Below are 20,090 nucleotides of genomic sequence, written 5' to 3' on the forward strand. Positions count from 1 at the left end.
TAAATTTTCTGCTTCTCAGATTAGATTACCTAAAATCATAGCAATTGTTTGTTTTCCTGGAGTTTCAGTAGATCTCTGAAATGACAGATTTGCAGTCACTAAAGTCAGAAAAAAGCTCAGAAATCTCCATCGGGTACAATTTAAGCGGTGCAGTATTAGTTAATGTAATCAGTTTGTGTCTATTTTTATTTTTTAGGATTTAGGAAAATTCTGAGACAAGGTTTATATTTCATATTCATATTAGCACAGAGACCCAAAGTGTGTCCCTAATAATATCTTAACATAGTCCAGAACAAAATGCACGATTAGTTTGAGAACATTATTTGCTTTTTATTGAATTCAAACTTGTGAGCATTCATTCAATCTTACCTTTTGCAACTAAATATGTTTTCGTTTTAATATTCTCTCGGTGAAAACAGTTGACTCTAAACACAGCCACTCAAGTGTTTGACATTGAGTCAGGGCAGGTGTAAAACACATCTGATGATCACTTGTGTATCTGACATGATGTTTCGAGCGGGTCAGCAGGAGTTTGTTCTGTATTGATGTGTGCTCACCACTGAAAACAACAAAACAAACTGCTCTAATATCAGCCTGGGTCTTATAAACCTACCTACCTAAGTCAGGCATTAAATTTAGCTTTTTTGTCTATTTGTCTGTTTCTTTGTTTATGTCTTTGTTTATATTACGAAAATTCTTCAATTAGTTCTTTAATGGTCTCTGCTTGGGGGAAACAGCAGTCTAGCGATCACCACCCACCCACACTTCAACAAATGCTTCCCCTCTGTCCAGAAACTAAGGGCTATTTTTAGCATTTGCTGTCAAAGCCATTTGCTGTTAGCATTTGTGTAGAGATGTAGAAACTGCAGAAATACTACATACTCTGCTTTGCATTTCGAGCATAAGAGTTCCTATTAAATCCGATTGTTTAGATCATGCAGGTCTCATCGCTTAGTGATAGTTCACCCAAAAATGAAAATTCTGTCATCAATTACTCCACCCTCCCACCCCCCCACCCCCGTGTTGTTTCAAATCTGTATACATTTCTTTGCTCTGTTGAACATAAAATATGATATTTAAAATAATATAGGAAACCAAACCGTTCTGGGGCACCATTGACTACCATAGTAGTTTCCTATTATGGAAGTCAATGGTGCCCCAGAACTGTTCGGTTACAAACATTCTTCCAAATACCTTCTTTTATGTTCAGTGGAACAATAAAATGTATACAGGTTTGAAACAACTTGAGGCTGAGTAAATGACAACAGAATTTTCATTTTTGGGTGAACTATCCCTTTAAGTGCATTTATTACATTTTCAACTAGAGAAAATTACTTTGTGAAGATGATTGAAAGCCAAAAACCAATTTTATACTCATCACACTTATTAAGGCCAATTCTAACTCAATATATGCAGATTTGATCGGGTTCTTGAATCTTCAATGCTGTAGGTAAAATTCACACCAAGCCTTTTTAGACCGGAATAATCAAGCGTTGGGATCTGCCAGTAAAGAATGTTGCATGAAAAATAAAATAGGTGTTTTATTTGCTTAGATACTTGCAGCAAAGTACCACACTTCACATAGAGCTGTTAGTAAAACTTACGAGGCTCTCCGTATCATTGAGATGGTTGTGACATGTGTCTTTTAATATCTGTGTTTCAGGTGACTGCCGTTATGAGAGAAGCCATTTGGAAATGTTTCAATGTGCCACCTGTGCTTGTCAAAATTATGATTGATGATCAAATCTGAATGCGAATCATACATTTAAAAAAGTATGGGAATTGAGTTGGCTGTGACCATGTTTTAATTGCGTTTTTTTATATAGCGTAGCAGTCCAGGGTATGTGAAGAGACACGAGGGAATCTGTCCCCTAAGACCTTCTTAACCAGGGGATTTGACTCTCCTCTGCGGACGTGTAATCTGGACTGTTTATCAAGCATCGCTGAAACAATCTGAAATGCCATCTGCTAATTGCAAACACAGAGGTATAATGGGAGTCCCCTCAGGGAGAGACACTGAAACACCTCTGCTGTGCAATCGTGTCCGTCATGCTATGCCCAGAACAGGAAGATTATGGCCCGAATGTCGACACACCATGAAGGTGGTAAAGAGGCAAGTGTAGTGAGAAATGAATTAGATGGAAGAATCAATTCTTTGTGCATTGACCTTAGGTGGTGTAACAAAGCCCATCCCAGTCCCGCACACACACAGCCCACCAAGCTTTAAATGGAGCCCTGCCCCCTATTCTGATTGTTATATTTTTCCAATTGGAACGGTAAATCTGGTATGCTACATTAAATCTGCTGCATGTTAGCACTTGAGATTTACATTTTAACCACCCAGTAAACACGTAACCGTGACAATGGAAGTGGAAGTGATTCCACGATTCTAGAAATGAATTTAATCATAATATAATTGGCTCGTATATCCCAGCAGGGGGCCAACATATCCCACCAGGGGGACAACAGCACGTGCCTGCAGGGGTGTCCCGTACACCTGTGCCAGTGTGCCACTATATACTGTATATATACAGTATACAGCACAACGTACCGAAGAGAAGCTAGCTCCAACAACCATCACCATCATACAAAACAAACATGCCAGAAGGATTACTTTACTCATTTAGCAGATGTCAACCAAAGTGACTGCTTCAATATATAAAATGCCAAAATTGGCAGAAAAAGTACAAGCTAGTACAGAGATTACTTTCAAAGTGGTGAAAAAGAGCATGCACACAGTAAAATTTATACTTTTTTCCCCTTAAAGTGACAGTTCACCCAAAAATGAAAATTCTGCCATCATTTACTCACCCTCTTGTCATTTCAAACCTGTATGACTGACTTTCTTCTGCAGAACACAAAAGAAGATACTTTAAAGAATGTTGGTAACCGAACAATGGCGGTATCCATTGACTTGCACTGGTTTTGTGTCCTTACAATAGAAGTGAATTGGTATCGGTGTTGTACGGTTGCCAACATTCTTCAAAATATCTTCTTTTGTGTTCAGCGGTATAAAGAAAGTCATACAGGTTTGAATTGACAAGAAGGTGAGTAATTGGTGACAGATTTGTCATTTTTAGGTGAACTATCCCTTTCATATTATTGTGGATCAGTGTTTGTTCAACCTTCAAGTAAAATTGTGTGCAAGTGAACCATGAACTATTATTTATAACAAATAACAGTAAATAAAGATATACAATTAGTTATATTTATATTTGAATATCTAGATAATTAATACATTTAAATGAGAAAATGGTCAACACAAACTAAATGTAATCATTTGTTTCAAAATTATGAATGAAAATAAATGAAAAGTATGGCGTTTTTATATTCGGGGCTGAGAGTCTGTGTTGGGGGAAAATCTAGGACTGAAAAAGTCAACAGACCCTGCGTTACACGTCAGTTAGCCAAACTTTTTAATACTGTAATACAGATGTAAAATTGGGTCTTGAGGTTTTCACAGAACAGCACAGCTACATAAAAATGCTTAGCAGACAGTCACTCAATATTCTGTCAAGCCTACTCTTTTTCTTCACTACAAGCAAAAATAAATCGATGAACTTGATGTCTCATGGCCATGACCAAATCTCAGAGCCTATTTTGGGCCGATGTCCAAAATCCAGTCCCAGAGCTACCAAACAGGATCCCTGGAAGGATGGGGGAAGGACTGGACAGAAGACATGTCTCCAGCTGCCCCATCCTGCAGCACATGCTCCATGAGCATCTTGGGCCGGATTCAAATAAGAGGGCTGCATGCCAACGGCATTAAACATGCGTTTATTGCGCTTAATGAAAGCCAAGAGGAGCCAAATAAATCCTCAAAGGCTAAGCTGTTATTGCTGCCTCCTGGTGGGCTATGAAAGTGACCAGGATATCTTAAGAGCATTTGGACAGGATTATCTTGATATTTTCAGAATCAATTGTTAATTTGGCACTGGGCAGCCTAAAGCATGCCCAATACATGCATGCACTGACATGAAATGCAATAGAAAAGTGTCTTGGGAGGGAGAAGGGAGGGTTTCGGTGGAAGGGGGATACAAGGAGGTAGAACCATTATACTGGTCACCATTGTAGGGGGATGTTGACATCTCTTTCAAGAACTGGCTGATTCAAACATGGTGTCGGTGACGGAAGCTCATTACCCCACTGCTTACTGTATATTAATAGTCATGCGTGGGGGACTTCAACACATCATCTGCTCTCTCTCTCACACTCCCATTCTCTTTGTTATGCCCCTTGTTTTCTTCCTTTTGATCGCCCTCTCCTCTTCGTTCATTGCATATAAAAGAACCTCCACAATGGGCCTGTTGGTTTGGATAAAGACAATAGAGAGGCACAATACTTTATGTCCACAGCCCCGAAGAAACTACTCTTATCATTTTCGAATAATTTTACGCACGTAAATTTATAACACAACATTTTCAACAAATGCAATCTTTTATAACATGCCTGCTATGTACCACTAAAGTAATTTTGCATCTCACATTTGCATCACATGACGGCTTAATGTGATTAAAGACCGCGATTAACGTCTTTCACTTATTTCAGCTGAAGAGCTATTGACCTGCTCTGCTCTCCTTCCTTATTTACTGTTATGACAGCTTGTTGTCACTCCCCCTCCCTTGACCTCAGCCAATCACATCAACCCCCCTCAAGCCGTTACAGCCTATGGGGTATTGATTAACTGCCTTTGTTACTTCTCAGATGAGATTTAGGACAGCGGGATTGGAATCGCTTCTGAGAACACAGCAGGGGAAAAGCAATAAAGATTTCTTTTTACATATAATTTAGTAAATGCATTTATCACACAAATAGGTTTTAACCGGCCCTCAAAGCATTTACGGTGTTAATATGTCTTCATGATGTTTCATTCAGACGAATGATTTGTGTTAGTTTTTACATGTTTTTAAAACCTAAAAACGTGTTTTAATTTGTCGTTTCAATTACTGCACCATGGTACCGGCCCGAAACTTTTTTGTAGGGGTACTTTCTGCCTCTCTGGCTTTGGTACTAATCTATCAAAAAGATCAAAACCCTAGACTTGGTGCTTGGTCATCTCTTGCCTTTTAGCGCTGTGGAGCGGCTGCAGCAGCATGTATTACTCCGAGCAATCAGACCGCAGCCTAAGATCTGCGCCCGGGCATCAAGCCAGCATCACAGAGCCTATCAGACCAGTGGCACAACCTCTGCTTTCCCTGTACTCGTTTATCAATCAGCATTGCACAGGCACACTCCCGTACCGGAAGAGGGAGAGAGAGGGAAAAGCAACAGGGAAAGATTACAGCGGACTTGCTTTTCACAGTCATGGGTATTCACACAGCATCACAAAGCATAGCTCACATCCAGAGATAAGAAAACAAAGAGAAAGAGAGGCCTGTTTTGTCCACATACACTGTATAGAACAGTCCTCTACAAATCTAGGCTCCATTATGGTTTCAGTACACTTTAATTTTTCATGAGCCAGCATGATAAGGTATATAATGTATACCTTATATACCTATAAGGTATATAATGTATATAATGTCCCGGGCCCGTGCTTTCTCAAAAACATATTTTCTGTACAATGTTTTATATTTATTTTATTCTTAAATAAAAAGCCCATTTACTTCCGTGTGTGTATGTGTGAGCGAGTGGGTGGGTGGTAGTAGATTAGTTCAGCAGGAGTGTAAGGGCAAAAGGTTAGGAAGGTTACAGAGTTAATACCTCTGTGTTCTGGGGTTTCTCTGTGATTCTTTCATCTCCCCAGGGGAGGTGAAATAAAGAGTCACTTTAAAACAAAGAGTGGAAAGACAAAAAGAGAGAGAGAGAGAGAGAGAGAGAGAGGGAGAGAGGAGACAGGAGGGTGGGAGGAGCAGACAGAATGGGAAAGAGTCTCCATCTCTAGAGAAAGTCAAAAAAGCAGAGTTGGCTGTTTCTATTTAGGATGGCCTGTCTGGAGAATAATCAATGAACAGAGCCTCTGGACTTATTGGAGAACTTGGGTTTAAAGTTTTGTGACTAGCTGGATTAAACTTCTTCAAACCATATTAACAATTAAAAGAAACCACAGTAGATTTCGAGGAGCTGAAAGCATTTGTCATTTTGGAATATGACGAGGAGCTTGATTTTAGTGTGTCTGAGGCACAGAACTTTCTTAGTGATAAAACAACTGTCACACTAAAACATGAATCACATGCGAGTAAAAACAGCCTAGTGTTCCGAACGCAAGAACATTTTCCAATCATATGATAATATTAAGCCATCTATAATACAGCCAAAGAAAAAGACCATTTCAAACTTATTTTCTGTTTTTCTTTTCCATTTACTATTTATCTGTATGTGTTTAGGTGAAATTATAATTTTTGTTTCATTCTGTGAACTACGTACTAGCTTTTTCCCAAATTACAAATAAAAATATTGTTTGTATATGCATTTATTACCTCGATTTTTATTACAGTTTACAATGCTGTTGGATGACTTTATGTCCTTCCTGAGGTTTGATTTTGTTGAAATTCAACAGACACTGGACTGGAATGGCCACAATACATCTAGAAATGCTGATTAAATGAAAAATTGGAATATTTATTTCCATGGATGTATATAATATTACTATCAAATATAATATATACCAACAAATTCAACATTTGTTTTGGGTTTTTATGTTTTTGTGACAGGTGCCGTTACCAAGAGACAGAAACCATTCTGCGAGTGACACAATGACCTGTTGTGTTGCGATCATCATTGACAGGTGGGACAAAAAGTTCATTTTGAACCCTGTAATCAAGTCAATACCAAAAGAATCACTTCATTAAAGTTTGTTCAAGAATTAAAAGCACAAGGCCGTTTGAGGAAGACCCATGTCCGCTTCATCCTCCCTCACAGAGGAGCACCCCACTGGGGCAGGAGACACTGAGCGGCTCCATTCATTATTAATCAGCTAATTAAAAGAGGTTCACTCCCCCTTTCACAGAGCAGATGATGAATGGAGAGGGAAGAACTCAGGAAAGCAGGACATGCCCCCTGAGAAGGATGAAGAAAGTGAGAGAGAGACTGGGGAAATTAGAGTTAGGACACGTCTCAGATGTGAAAGCGACTGTGAGTAAACAAACAGGTTGAGGTTGGTAATCGCAGTCTAAATTCATAATATTGGAGGTACAAGTTTAGCCAAGTAACGGTTTTTCTCGGTATCTTTTGATTGTTATAAAAATAATCTACAAGCACTCTTTTGTTTGTGAATGTGTACAGGAAGTTAAGTTCTCTTCACCACATGTCATAAGCAACAAAAAGAGGTAGGACTATACTGACTGTCCAATGGCCAGGCATTTTTAGCCCTACCCTCCAGGCCCAACTTACAACAAACCAATCACAAATGGGAAGGGCAAAATAAAGCCGTTTCACTTGGATACACGTCATGATACGGAAAAGAAGTAAATCGCAACTTCCGTCTCATGGTGACTAAGTTTATCGCAAGGATTTCGGTTACAAAGCAAGCTATGAAACAGCAGGGAGAACAAGGATGCCACCTAATGTTTGATAGATGACACATAAAATGATCCATTTAGTCAATTCTTTATTATTCTTTTTTTATTTTTTATTATATAAAGTATTATAATATTACTCTGTGTTTTGGAACATGGGAACATCTACTTGCACATGCACTCCTCTTCCGTGTTCGCATGCGCTCTCTTCCGACGAGCTCAATGTGTGTGCGAGCCCTCGGCCTCTCGTCCGCGCGTGTAGTTAGCTCCGTGTAGTGTATGTGTATTTAATTGTCAATTGCATTTAAAATCAAAGCGTTCATAACACAGCAACACATTGTCAAGAAAGGCAAACAGCATATAGCCGCTCTTTAATGTAGATGTACTGTATTGTGATTTTGTCAGATTGATGTTGCGTTTATAAATCAGGATTTTAGCAGCAGTTAAAGTGACTGCTGGTGGCGTTTAGTTGTAAAATACAGTATAATGTGACAGATCAGAGAGTAGAAGAAAAACAGATAGCAAGTGCTAACATTAACGTGATAACGTCACAAATCTGCTAATTAGTTTGTGATGTCACCAGCGCCATAAGTCTGTCAAAATCCTGTGGGAAACACTGAATACCATTGTAATGTTTAAAGTAACTTGGAAGAAAATAAACGCTATTGTAAAAGGCAAAACGCAGCAAATAAAAGTGAAACACCAGCACTTCTCCAAACCGTTTTCTCAACAAGACTCAGCGTATACAGAAGTTTAATTCACAGTAATGCAATGTTTGTCTGCATTTCTGCCATCATGCAGACTTTTCCCAGAAGTCCTGAAAAACTGCACATCTCTTTAATTACGAACCTTTTATATAACACACACAGGCACGCAAGCACACACACACACACACACACTCAACCTGCTTCCTCAACTTAAAAACTAATTAAGCCACAGGAGGGAGCATGCTCCAGTTTTCTCCTCCTCAGCCCTGTGATTAGAGAGACAGGAAGTGAAAGAGTCCTGGCATCTGAGTAGGGAGCCAGAGAATGTGCCCTGCCACAGAAAGATTACACTTGAAAAATGTAACATTTCTTTTTTTACTAGTTTTTGTGCCTACTGGTATTGACTCTGCTGTAGCGTCCTACATTACGTCCTATAATGACCCTCAGGGCATCGAAATGCTGTAACTCCTGTGTAACTGCAGAACTCCTGTGTGCATAACAACAAAGCACATTCAGAATGGAATTAGGACACATGCTTGATTTAAGCAATGAGGAAAGGAGGCTGAGCTATATTGTGAATACAGTCACAGGCATGACGCAAACTGGAGTGTCTTTTACCATTTTCAGACGTGCTCATATTCACAATAATGCACAGCATTGAGTGCTATACTGCTTTTATTAAAATATTACTTAGGAATGTGAAAAACAACAAAAATAGCTATGGATGCTATACAGTAAAAATAGCCGATTGATAAAGAGGTCGTAAATAAAGAACAGCTATCAACCAATCAGCATCCAGGACTGGAAATATCCATTTATAATTCAATTTAATGCAAATATCTTTTTACCGCCTTCTTTTTTCTGCACTTTTCCAGTTCTGCTTTCCTTATTCGTATCACAATATTAATGAATCTGCAAGTGAAGCTGACTCAGCCTCACACCTAACTACTGGATGCCTGCAGGAGCCGCATGGGTTAAGAAACCAGTCAAAGGAATGCCAGTCAAGTTAACTGAAACAGAGGGCATCAGGGTAGACTGATATAATGATTCGTTTATAGCCGTTTTAAATATTTAAGGACTACATTAGCGGAAACGATAGCGGCAATGTATTTTCTAGACAGATAGTGTTGTAGTTTTCTAAGGGGAGGGAGAGAGCGTGTGCAGAAAGGGTGCTAGCCTGACAGGTTGCCGACGCTAACTATCCTCCACAGGCGCGCCATCATGTCTGCGCTTTCTTTGATCTTCACATTCAGAATGTTGTCTCGAATTAGCAAAAAGCACAACATTCCTCATTTACTTTCCTAATGAACTCCAAACAGCTGTCCTCACATATTTTAGAATGCAGAAAACCCACAAAAATGTATGCACATACAAATAAACACATAAATCCCTAATTTAACCAGGTTTTTTCGCAGTCCAGACATCTGTATGAGTGAAATTTTTCCAGAAAGCAGATATTATAAGTTTGTGAAGAACTATTCATATTGTCAAGTAAGCTTGTGTTTGAGGCTATTAAACCAAAGAGGTGCTATTTTACAATACATTACCCTAGCTCTATACCTCTGGGAAGACTGAAATGAGTGCTGACCGGGGAGCCATCAAGCAGATGACGTTCCTATTGTCATTCAGCATAATACCATAGACATATAGATCTTTTCGAATTAAAAATACTTTCACGTCAGTAGCCTTATTGGCGAAGAAAATTAGCTATGTCAAGGATAGGGATGTAACGATTCACCGTGAGCCGGTTGAAAATCGGTTATAATGAGTGACGATTCAAATCGGTTGAGGTGTGAACTGAATCGCAATACATTTTTTGAACAGCAGGGGCCGCTATTTTCACTGCAAATCTAAACGTGGACATGCTGATATTTCTTAAATGCAAAAAAATCCAAGAAAAGCTCAGACAGTATTAGTTTGTTTATATTAAAGAGACTTTTTCTATTATTAATTTGTTATAAAATTGCAGTTTAGTTTTGTTATTTGAAATAAAACATTATTTTATTATACAAAGAAACGTGAAGCATTTAAGAAATAATGCAAGGGAAGTTGTTCATTTCTATTTGTTTCAACTCATTTTGTAAAAATAAATCGTGAGTAAATCGTGAATAAATCGCATCGTGAGATCAGAATCGTGACTCGCATCGCATCGTGAGCTGAGTGAATCGTTACATCCCTAGTCAAGGATTTTGAAAACCGGGTTTAATTGGAGAAGGCATTTCTCCATTGTCTTCAATAGATGCTCCTTTGACATGGAACTTTGTTCCTCACTAGCCCTTCCTTCTTCATGGTCACTTCATTTAAAACTATGTCCTATATTGTCCGGTCACACCATAGGTGCATCAGTCCTGTCAAATTTGTGTTCCAATGTCAAAACATAGGAAGCATTCATTTAAAGGTCAAGTGTGTGATTTTGTGGAGGATCTATTGACCGAAATGCAATATAATACACATAACTATGTGTTCAGACCTTACATAATGAAGTGTTATGTTTTTATTACCTTAGAACGAGCTACTTACTACATACACCACGGGTCCCCTTGCATGGAATCTGGCATGTGGTTTCTACATTAACCCTAAACGGACAATACGTGTTTCGTAAATACGTTATCTTCTTCGCTAAAATCTCCACATTGATCCTTTAAACTTTAGGAGGAATCAGGAGCGAGGCAGATAGAGAGAAAGTGTGGTGCAGCTATTGCGAGTTCATGGGGCAGTCATTCGTATTAATATCAATTACACCGGCACAACAAATTCATATGCAACCAAGCGGCCAATGGCTGCACATACGCTCAATACTTCATGCTTTATCAGGCCAGAAAATCCCCAATTTAACTCCAGGCAGATCATGACGTATCGGCGTGGAGACGTTTAGCTCCTGCCAATTGCATCCATTACACATGTTGAGTGAGTGGGTTGCCATGATTGATTTGATTAGCTGAAGCAAGCCTGGTACCCATACTGAGCTCATGATGGGCACACATAGAGGAAAAAAACAGAAAATTCAACTCACATACCCCCAGGTTCATACACGCTACATTATAAGCCACACCTGGAAAGAATCATCATTGCACGTGTCTAGACTAATAACATTGCCTTTCTTTCAGAACATTACATGAACCCGCTGAGTACAGGGATAAACTACACTACATTCACTCTTTAATCTGCCCACCGAGAGTATCATGAAAACGCAGACGCGTCCTCAAACTAAGCTACATGGTGAGCTTTTAATCAGCAAGGTTAAACAAGGTCTAGACAATGAACATTCTGTAATTCTCAAGTTAAACAAGGTATTACACGAACTGTTTTGAACGGATCGAGCCAAGGACAACGGCAAAGAATAATAATGATCCCTGTCATAGTTTTAGCAAATATACTAAAATGTATACGCAGAGCTTTTCACTACACATCTTGCTCTTTGTTAATAAAAAAGTGCGACTGTAACAGCATTTGCATGTGGCATTGCAGAAAACAATCCAGCTAAACTGAAGATAATATTCTACCTGTAATTAAATATGCAGAATAAGGTATCATGCATCATCCCCTCACCTTCTCACGTGTACTGACAGTCTTCATTTACTTTCTTTGATTATTTTTTCTTTGGCTAAAAAAAATCATTTAGATTTTATTTGCTTCCAACTTTTAGATAAGTCTATAGAATTTTCTCTTCACTTTCACATTGAAATGAATGTCTTTAAGGTGCATTACTGACTTTCACATCAATCAATCAATCAATCAATCAATCAATCAATCAATAAAAAGCAAAGGCAAGTCCCCTGCTGCACAGTCTAGCATGCTGTTCATACAGTACCTCTGATGTGAGTTAAGGCGTTCAACAGGATCAAAAGAGCCATAAATAAATGATAATACAAAATGACGCTTGGCACAGACCAAATCATGTTGGCCTGTGACCCTCCTGGCTACACTGATTGGATGGTCTCTGCTGTGACAGGTAGGTGATAGGTTAGCCGCAAGAAGAAAGAAGCCAGCACAGAATAAAATGTGCGGTCAGGTTTTGCTTGAGATGTAACATGGTTCTCCTCCAGCAGGACTGCACTGTTAGCAGTAATAGGTCACCCTGAGGTAGTCAGGTCTCTCACTACCCCCGCTGAGAACATGTCAGACAGCTCAGCCTTTAGAATAACACACCAAAACACACAAAAAACACTAATACACACAGGTGGGAATGAATACTTATGTAAACATACCCATCGTAATTCGTAACACATACTAATATGGAACGTTGAATCTGGGGACATCAATACTTTCTTATACAAGAATTAACTCAATTACAGTAAAGGACGTCCCTACTGTACTCCTGGTGTGAGGGGAATTCTGAGCTGCCGTTCTTACGCAAGCGGTCAAAGTCTCGAACACCTCATTACTCTCTTTGCTCCGAGCAAGGACCCTTCCTCAAGGATCCCTGAAGTGGGCCAAAGCATCCATCATGCAGCCCCAGAATTGAGACAAGCTCAGTGGCTCACAGGGGACATCTCAGGAGATCAGGCGTCTTTCCCCAGAGACCTGGGGGAAGATCCGGAACTCGGCGTGTAAGATGATGCCTGCTTTTTAAGCTTACTTGATATATTTACTTACTTTACTTTACACAAACCACTGTCCTATTCTGAGACCACATTGGCATTAAATTCCTTTTCCTCTCTCATCTCAAGATGATACAGGAACAGTTACAAATATTATTTCCCCCTACAGCAAAGGCATGTAAAGTCAAGGGAGTAACTGCAAGGCTAAGTGGTTTGGGAAATGAACTGCCGATGGGCCCGAGCTACCTTTGTGCCCTTGAGCAAGGCACTCCAACCATACTGCATCAATATATGTTCAATCACTCAGCTTCACAGTACATGGAAATGTCCGTCAGTTCCAAATAACAGGGTGCCAGGGAAAAACACCAGCACAAATGTGATCTTACATTATGTAAAGTGTACATCAGGTAAAAAACAGTCAATTTCTGCAAGCAATGTAGTTTTGGTTACTTTTGCTGAGACTAAACTAATCTGCATCTTCAAATGGTAGCGACTAGATTAAATCATGCTTAAATCAGTTCAGATGGGGACAAAATCGATACGGTATTGTATTGCATAATTTCATAGCCATATTAAATCGATTTACTGCAGATAAGAAGCTACGGTTTCATTTTTATTCAAAGTCATCTGTATTCAGAACCAATACAGTTACAAAGTCCATTACGTACCATGATGCAGTTTTCTTATTTAAAAGCAGAGGCAAAAAATTCAGAATAATTCTCTGCATCACAGTCGCACAGACTGAAAATGCCCTGTCCACTTTCAAATAAATTCACGTTGGCATTACAACATTCATCAGAAGAACGAGCTGAATGAGGATTGTGCCACAGAACCAATGTCAAGAAAAAATCCTACTGCATTACAGAACACATTGTATTGCAATGCCGAAACAAAGGAATCCCAATGTAATATATGTTTCACAGGATCCCTGGTGAATCTCATTTCTGTACCTCTGTGCCAGTACAGCACAGCAATCCATACAACTACACTACAGAAAATAAATACCTTCTTTTCCCCTTAATTCTGTTTCTATCTCTCTCTGTTGTTTCTTCACTGCTGTACTGGCAGGCTACAGAAGGGATACGTGAAAGCACTCGAAAAACGAAAACTGACTGAGGTGTTTTATTCCCTGCTGGCCGCCGGCATGGGCACTTTCTGTGGCGGAGAACTCAAAGACAGAAAGAATAAATGAAGGGCTTGAGCGCTGTCTGTTCTCAGAAATGCTAAATAAAACTAAGCAAGATAGATCTAGAGTTTCCGTAAGGATAGATGTATCGTTTAGTTTGGCGTGTATCCAGCCATAACTGAGCAGGTATGGGCTTTATTTTATTTTTACTACATTCACCCTTTCACGCTCGAGCATCAAAACTCATTTGGATGCGGTTAAGAATGTTACTGCACTTAGAAATGGGAAGCCTCATTAGAGATGGGAATCATAAGGAACTTAAAGGGGATGTGCAATGGTGTGTCATGCATTCGGACTTCTTTACAATGTTAAATGTGCTGTCTACTCATGCTTGATATGGTCAACTTGTCAAAAAACGAGTTGGACGTATTAAGTAGTATTTCTGTGCTCGATAATCTCCCCCAAGGATCGTATAGGTTCCGGAAAGTTTTTTTAGAACATGAAAACCCGTTACGTAACAACTTTTCTTAGTCCATTCTTGGGCAATTCTCCCGGAAAAGCACGCCCACAGCAAGGTGAAAGAAATAGCCTGCCCACGCATCAACCGACGAGCAATTTTATAATGTCTGATATGATATTAGCCCAGATGTTAGCCACTTCAATGAGAATTACACAGTAGAAACAACTGCTCAAGACGACAGATAATGATCTTTGTTGGGAGTCAACTTCCTATTAAAAATCATTCTGCTTTCATACTCAATCTGTCATAAGAGATTTTTTATGGTTTACTGATCTGATAATTGTCAATTAATTCTATTTAAGATTGCAACTTGTCATTGGTTGAGATAATGTTGCAATGTCGAGTTGATGTTTAAATAAACAGCATTATTTTGATGGCGCCACGGTGCCAGTTTTGTGCCAACTTTACTTAGTCATATTGCAAATTGGACTGAGATAGGAGAAAGCATTTTTCAAGAAGCTGTATCTAATCTCTACTGTATGTTGTAGTTTAAAATAATTAGCTGGCTGACAATCTTGTGTAAAATTAAAAGATGATATGTCCCAAATAAACATGAGAGAAGTAAATACATAAGACCGTTTCATAAAATGAAAGAATCTTGCCATTCTGCACATAACTCCTCTCTCTCTCTTTCTCTCAGATGATAGTACAATGGCATGACCCAAATAGACAGCAGCTCTTCTCTGATTGGTTGAGATTAGTCAAAGGAACTTCTTCACATCATCAGTTTTAATAATTTATTAATTTACGCACTGACTCTCTATCAGCACTGGCTGATGAAACTCAAAACCTTGCCTTGCAAAAGGTCTTGTACAAGTAAGCATACACAATGCAAAATATAAACATACGATGAGCGAATATGAGCGAATGTCATCACATTCATATATTTTACTGTACTGTCTTAAAAAATCTACACTTGCATAAAATTCATGCAAAAATGTATACATTCAGTTTTATGCAACCATACATTTCTATCTGTTAGTGCAGACACAAACATATACAATATCAATGTATAGAAAGGCTTTAAATCATTAACAAATCCTCACTTTCTTTCAACAGAATTGTGTCATTCTTTACGATTTATAATAAATTAGATTAATATGTATAAATCTGTTAAATAAAGAATTTCTTAGCATTTGGTATGTTTTCCTTTTGCATTAATGACAACATGAACATTTTGTGCAAAACTTGATTATTTGAGAGTGCTGTAAGAAGCATCTTGTGTGCCTCAGTAAAAAAGGATCTGACCTTTTATACAAAGAAATAGCCATGGTTAACATCACAAATTGTCTTATTTCAAGTCACCAAGCAAGCAATATTAAGAAATATTAAGATAATATTAATAATACATTGCAAATATAATAATATTAATATTAACAATAATATGAATATGAACATTTATGTTTATATGTAAGATTAACATGTTTCTCTACATTTGGGCCTCACTAAATCCTACATGCTGTAAAATATCCCATTAAAGATCCCACATTTAAAAGAACATCAAGAGAAATATGATGTAATTTTGTAACACGTCCGTGTGCACCTCTATGACTCTGCAAGTGATTCTAACTTCAGACTGTCTACCTACGCAAATATCTATCCCCCCACCATCTCGAAGCAGAATAAACAATTTTTTATGTGCTTGTGTGTGAAAGTACTACACCGCAGTAGCAGCTCATTCCTGCAGGCTAGCTGTGATGCTATCAGCTAACAGCTCCCCTCCAGCAGGGCACAGAGTACGAAACCCTCACCCTGACAGACCCTCACGCTGGGCCAGAAGGGGGGATGGAAGGAGGGAGAAATGGAGAGATTGCTGGAGGAGAAGTGAGGGGTGAGTGACTGACAGTTCTGTGAATGAGTGTAGGAAGGAGTCACCTCATTTCCCTCCAACAGCTACATGCTTTAATCCATTCAATTAGACATTGTGGTCAGTCTGAAGACAGGAAAGAAAGAAAGGAAGGGATGGAGAGGTGGAGAGATGGAACAGGAATGAAATCAGAGTGAACAGTTGAGAGAAGTAAAAAGGTGTAGATGGGTTAAAAGGCCATTTGTGGGTGGTCTTCATCCTAAAACAGAAAAAACAAGACTTCATCCCAAAATAAAAAAGAAATGTATAAAAATCCCCTTAAGGAAATCACATCTATTTTTAGATTTCGTGCATTGTCGTTATGTTAATGACAGGTAAACACATTACTTCAAATATGCATGATTTCTAATAAAAAAATAAATCAATCAAGAAATTATTTGTTAAATCATGTATTTGTTGTACCTTTTAATTCAATTTTACTTAAAAATGTAATGATACTCACCACTGAGAATGACAATTTAAGAAATGAAAATAATGTCAATGAAAATCTTAATGGTGCTTAAATAGCTTTCTTTTTTTTAACAAAAGCTTGACTTCATTTCTTTCTCTTTTTAATTTTGGTATGAAATGTGACCTGACCATGATTACGTGAGGTTTACCCATGTACCATTGCCTTTGTGTATGAATCCGTCGCAAATCACACACACGCAGAGATGAGATGTGTAATGCAGGCGTATCCCCCGGGCCCCAAGGGCATGCTTTACAATGCAGTTGAGGTGACAAAGAATGATACGTATGACGTGTGTGTGTGTGTGTGTGTGCTTGCTTGTGTTTGTAGTGGTGTGGATTTCAAGCTTTCATTGATATAACATGCAGTGCCACGTGTCAGCCGAGTTTAGCCATCCTGAGCATGAGCCGTATACAAGAGCTCACAGATCGATACAACATAGACAGACCAAAGAGAAGAGCTTTGATTAGAAGGATTCTCTTACAAACCTGATTCGCTCCACACTTTACACACACACTGAGAAAATGACTAGGGCAATTTAACAGGACGCATGCATGCACGCTTCAGTACATGGATCTTTACTAACACGTCGTATAGGCAGGTAATCACGACATCATATTACTGCAAATGATCGATCCAATTTTCCATGCTGCAGCAACATAAACATTCATGGTGCACGGACTATCTTTATTACCAGTCTAGACTACGGATTTGAACTACCAGACATACCCCCACTCCTGAGACACACGCACATGCACACTATATAAGGGCAGGGTTGCAGTAGCCCATGGCAGTGTGTCATGTATTATAAATGCAGTGTCTCTAAATGTCTCTTCTCTCTGTCTCCGTTCTCATCATTTCTAAGACATGGAAAAACGTAAACGCTGCCACATGACCTGCCCTTTGATCCAATGCGCCTCCCTGTCCTGATTCCCTACTTTAGAAAAAAAGAGAGAAAGAGAGAGAAGTGTAGAAAATTAAACTATACCCACATAGATTCACAGTTTGCTCTCACAGGAAAGTTTTAAAATGGCGTCTTTAAATATGGCTAGATGTATTACACACCTGAGAGTATTACTAATTTTTATCTCAAAAAATGATAAAGTTAGTCAAAATATTGAATACATGAGGATGCAAGAGATGAAGAATAACAAAAATTCTGTGAATAACAGGACTTTTGTGAAAAGTTTCTGTGCACAAATTCCTGTGGCTCAGTGGTTATAACATCACTGTAAAAAATACAACTTCAAATTGTTCACCCAACAAAGGTAACAAAGTAATTTGAACAAAGTTTTTTAGTAGAGAGGCAGAATGTATTATTTTGAGTATGCTGAACAAAATTAGTCTAAATGTGGTACCAACAAAGATTCTTTTGTTGACTGTACTTAGATACCTAAGTGATTGTCCAAAGCGCGTCAAGAAGTTTGACCAATTTGCCAAACTGTGTAATCTCAAAAAACAATTCTAGTGTTTGAAAGTTCCCAGCATGCATTGCAGAATTTTCAATTCGCTGGTTAAAATTATTAAAATGATTGCTATTTTAGTGTTTGCTGGCTATATTTTTTTGTTTTTGTTGTCATTGTAAATTACCTTTGGTATTTAGAGTTCCTTTTTAACTATATGATGTTTAATGATGTTTGATGATTGTTACCATGATTGAGACACATGTGCTCAATGTGAGCTCTGAAGTAAATGACACAGGGAGTCCAATACTAAAATGTTTAAAACGCAAACAGCTTAAGCAGTTACATAAGTAGAGTGTGTATATAACATATCTATTAAGTAGAATTGAGTACTAAGAGTGTGTAAATAATAATAAAACAATTATATATTAATTTTATATAAAACAATCTTTTGAGTTGGGTCAACTAAGTCCATAGTTGAGTGAACTCAGAAACTTGATCGGTTCAACTATTTATTTCAATTGACAGTCATGTGACATTACTCAGTTAATTGAGTTAGGTGAAATACTTGGCCAAAAGTTGAGTAAACTCAAAAAAGTGCCTTGAAAGTGCCTTGAAATTTTAAGTTAAGTCAACTTTTCATTTTTTACAGCGATGGCGTTAGCAACGCCAAGGTCATGGGTTCGACCCCAGGGATTGCACATAAACAAATCTATGCAATGTAAGTCGCTTTGGATAAAAGTGTCTGCCAAATGCATAAATGGAAATAGAAATACATTTTGTATAAACATACAGTATAGCCTAATAACCTCTTCGCAATGTTCCATTTTTTTAAACTTACATGTATATTCGTTTAACATTTTGATTTGGTTATAATTGTTCTGTTGGTTGTATTCTGTTCAAACGTTTGTGCAGTGTTAAAAAAAAATGCAACAGGAAGTTCTTCTGGACCAGCATTGTTTACGTTTTCTGAAGAGGTCTTAAGTGTTTCTGTAGCTCAATTGCATTAGCAGTGCAAATGTTCTGTGTTCAATTTCCATGGAAAAAACATATCGATGAAAAATCTACAGGAATACCATGAATGCAAGTCACTTTGGAAAAAACCGTCCACCAAGTGCATTAACATAATGTAAATGTTTCACTTAAGGCGTTTGCGTCCCTCATCTGCAGCACAGCACACGGCAAAAAAGCAGGTGCTATTTATAGACGTTCATCTTTCTCTCATCAAAAACACACAGGCAAACCCACACCAACTCCATCTAGTTGTTGCAACGCTGTCATTTCTCCATTCTAAACAATCTCACGCACCTACGCAGACACATGTGTACAAACATGCGCAGACACAGGCATGAGCCTCTCCTAACAAAAGGCTCATATCAGAAGGCACTCTGCTCTTCCATCTCACGGAGGACAAGCATAAAAGCTTGCATCCAATAAGAGAAGTGATTCTTAAAATAGACTCCACTCACAACGAGAAGGAGAGAGCAGCCTCGGGGCAGATATATAGAGGAGACATACGAACACACACGCGCAGACGCCTGATGTAACTCTATCTCCAATAACATCCATCATTCTCTGAATAAGAGCTAATAAACTCACTTTTAACGCAGAAATGCATTCAGGGCTCACGCTGCAGTGACACTAACTGCAGCCTGACCACCAAACTGTCTGCAGTGAACTTCTTTAAAAAATGAATGTTGTAGGGTTGAAGGAAGCCGGTGGTTTAGTTCATAGCGATGGGTTTTGTTTGATTTTGAGAGACCAAACACTGACCACCGTTGCAACTCAAATTCCTTTCTCATTCTCTCTGTCTTGTTTCAGTCTCAGACATTATGCCCACAGACCGCCCACAGTCCATTCACTGACTGTCTAATAAAGTACATATTTCACACGAAGATGGAAAGGACTGTCTAAAATTAGACGGTTTTAATCTAATTGGCTGTTAATGCGCAACTTCTGAGAGTAAATGTGAATGTTTTTATCATCAATCATCACCTAAAGACCTTCAGTGTTTAGGAGGT

General features: G+C 38.5%; 1 protein-coding gene across 5 annotated transcripts in view; it reads right to left on the reverse strand.

Moving 5' to 3' along the window:
- Positions 1-20,090, reverse strand: part of brsk2b (BR serine/threonine kinase 2b) — a 105,938-nt gene that overhangs the window by 56,693 nt on the left and 29,155 nt on the right. The window lies entirely within an intron of this gene.

Source organism: Triplophysa rosa, linkage group LG1 (genome assembly GCF_024868665.1).
Source record: "Triplophysa rosa linkage group LG1, Trosa_1v2, whole genome shotgun sequence".
Lineage (NCBI taxonomy): Eukaryota > Metazoa > Chordata > Actinopteri > Cypriniformes > Nemacheilidae > Triplophysa > Triplophysa rosa.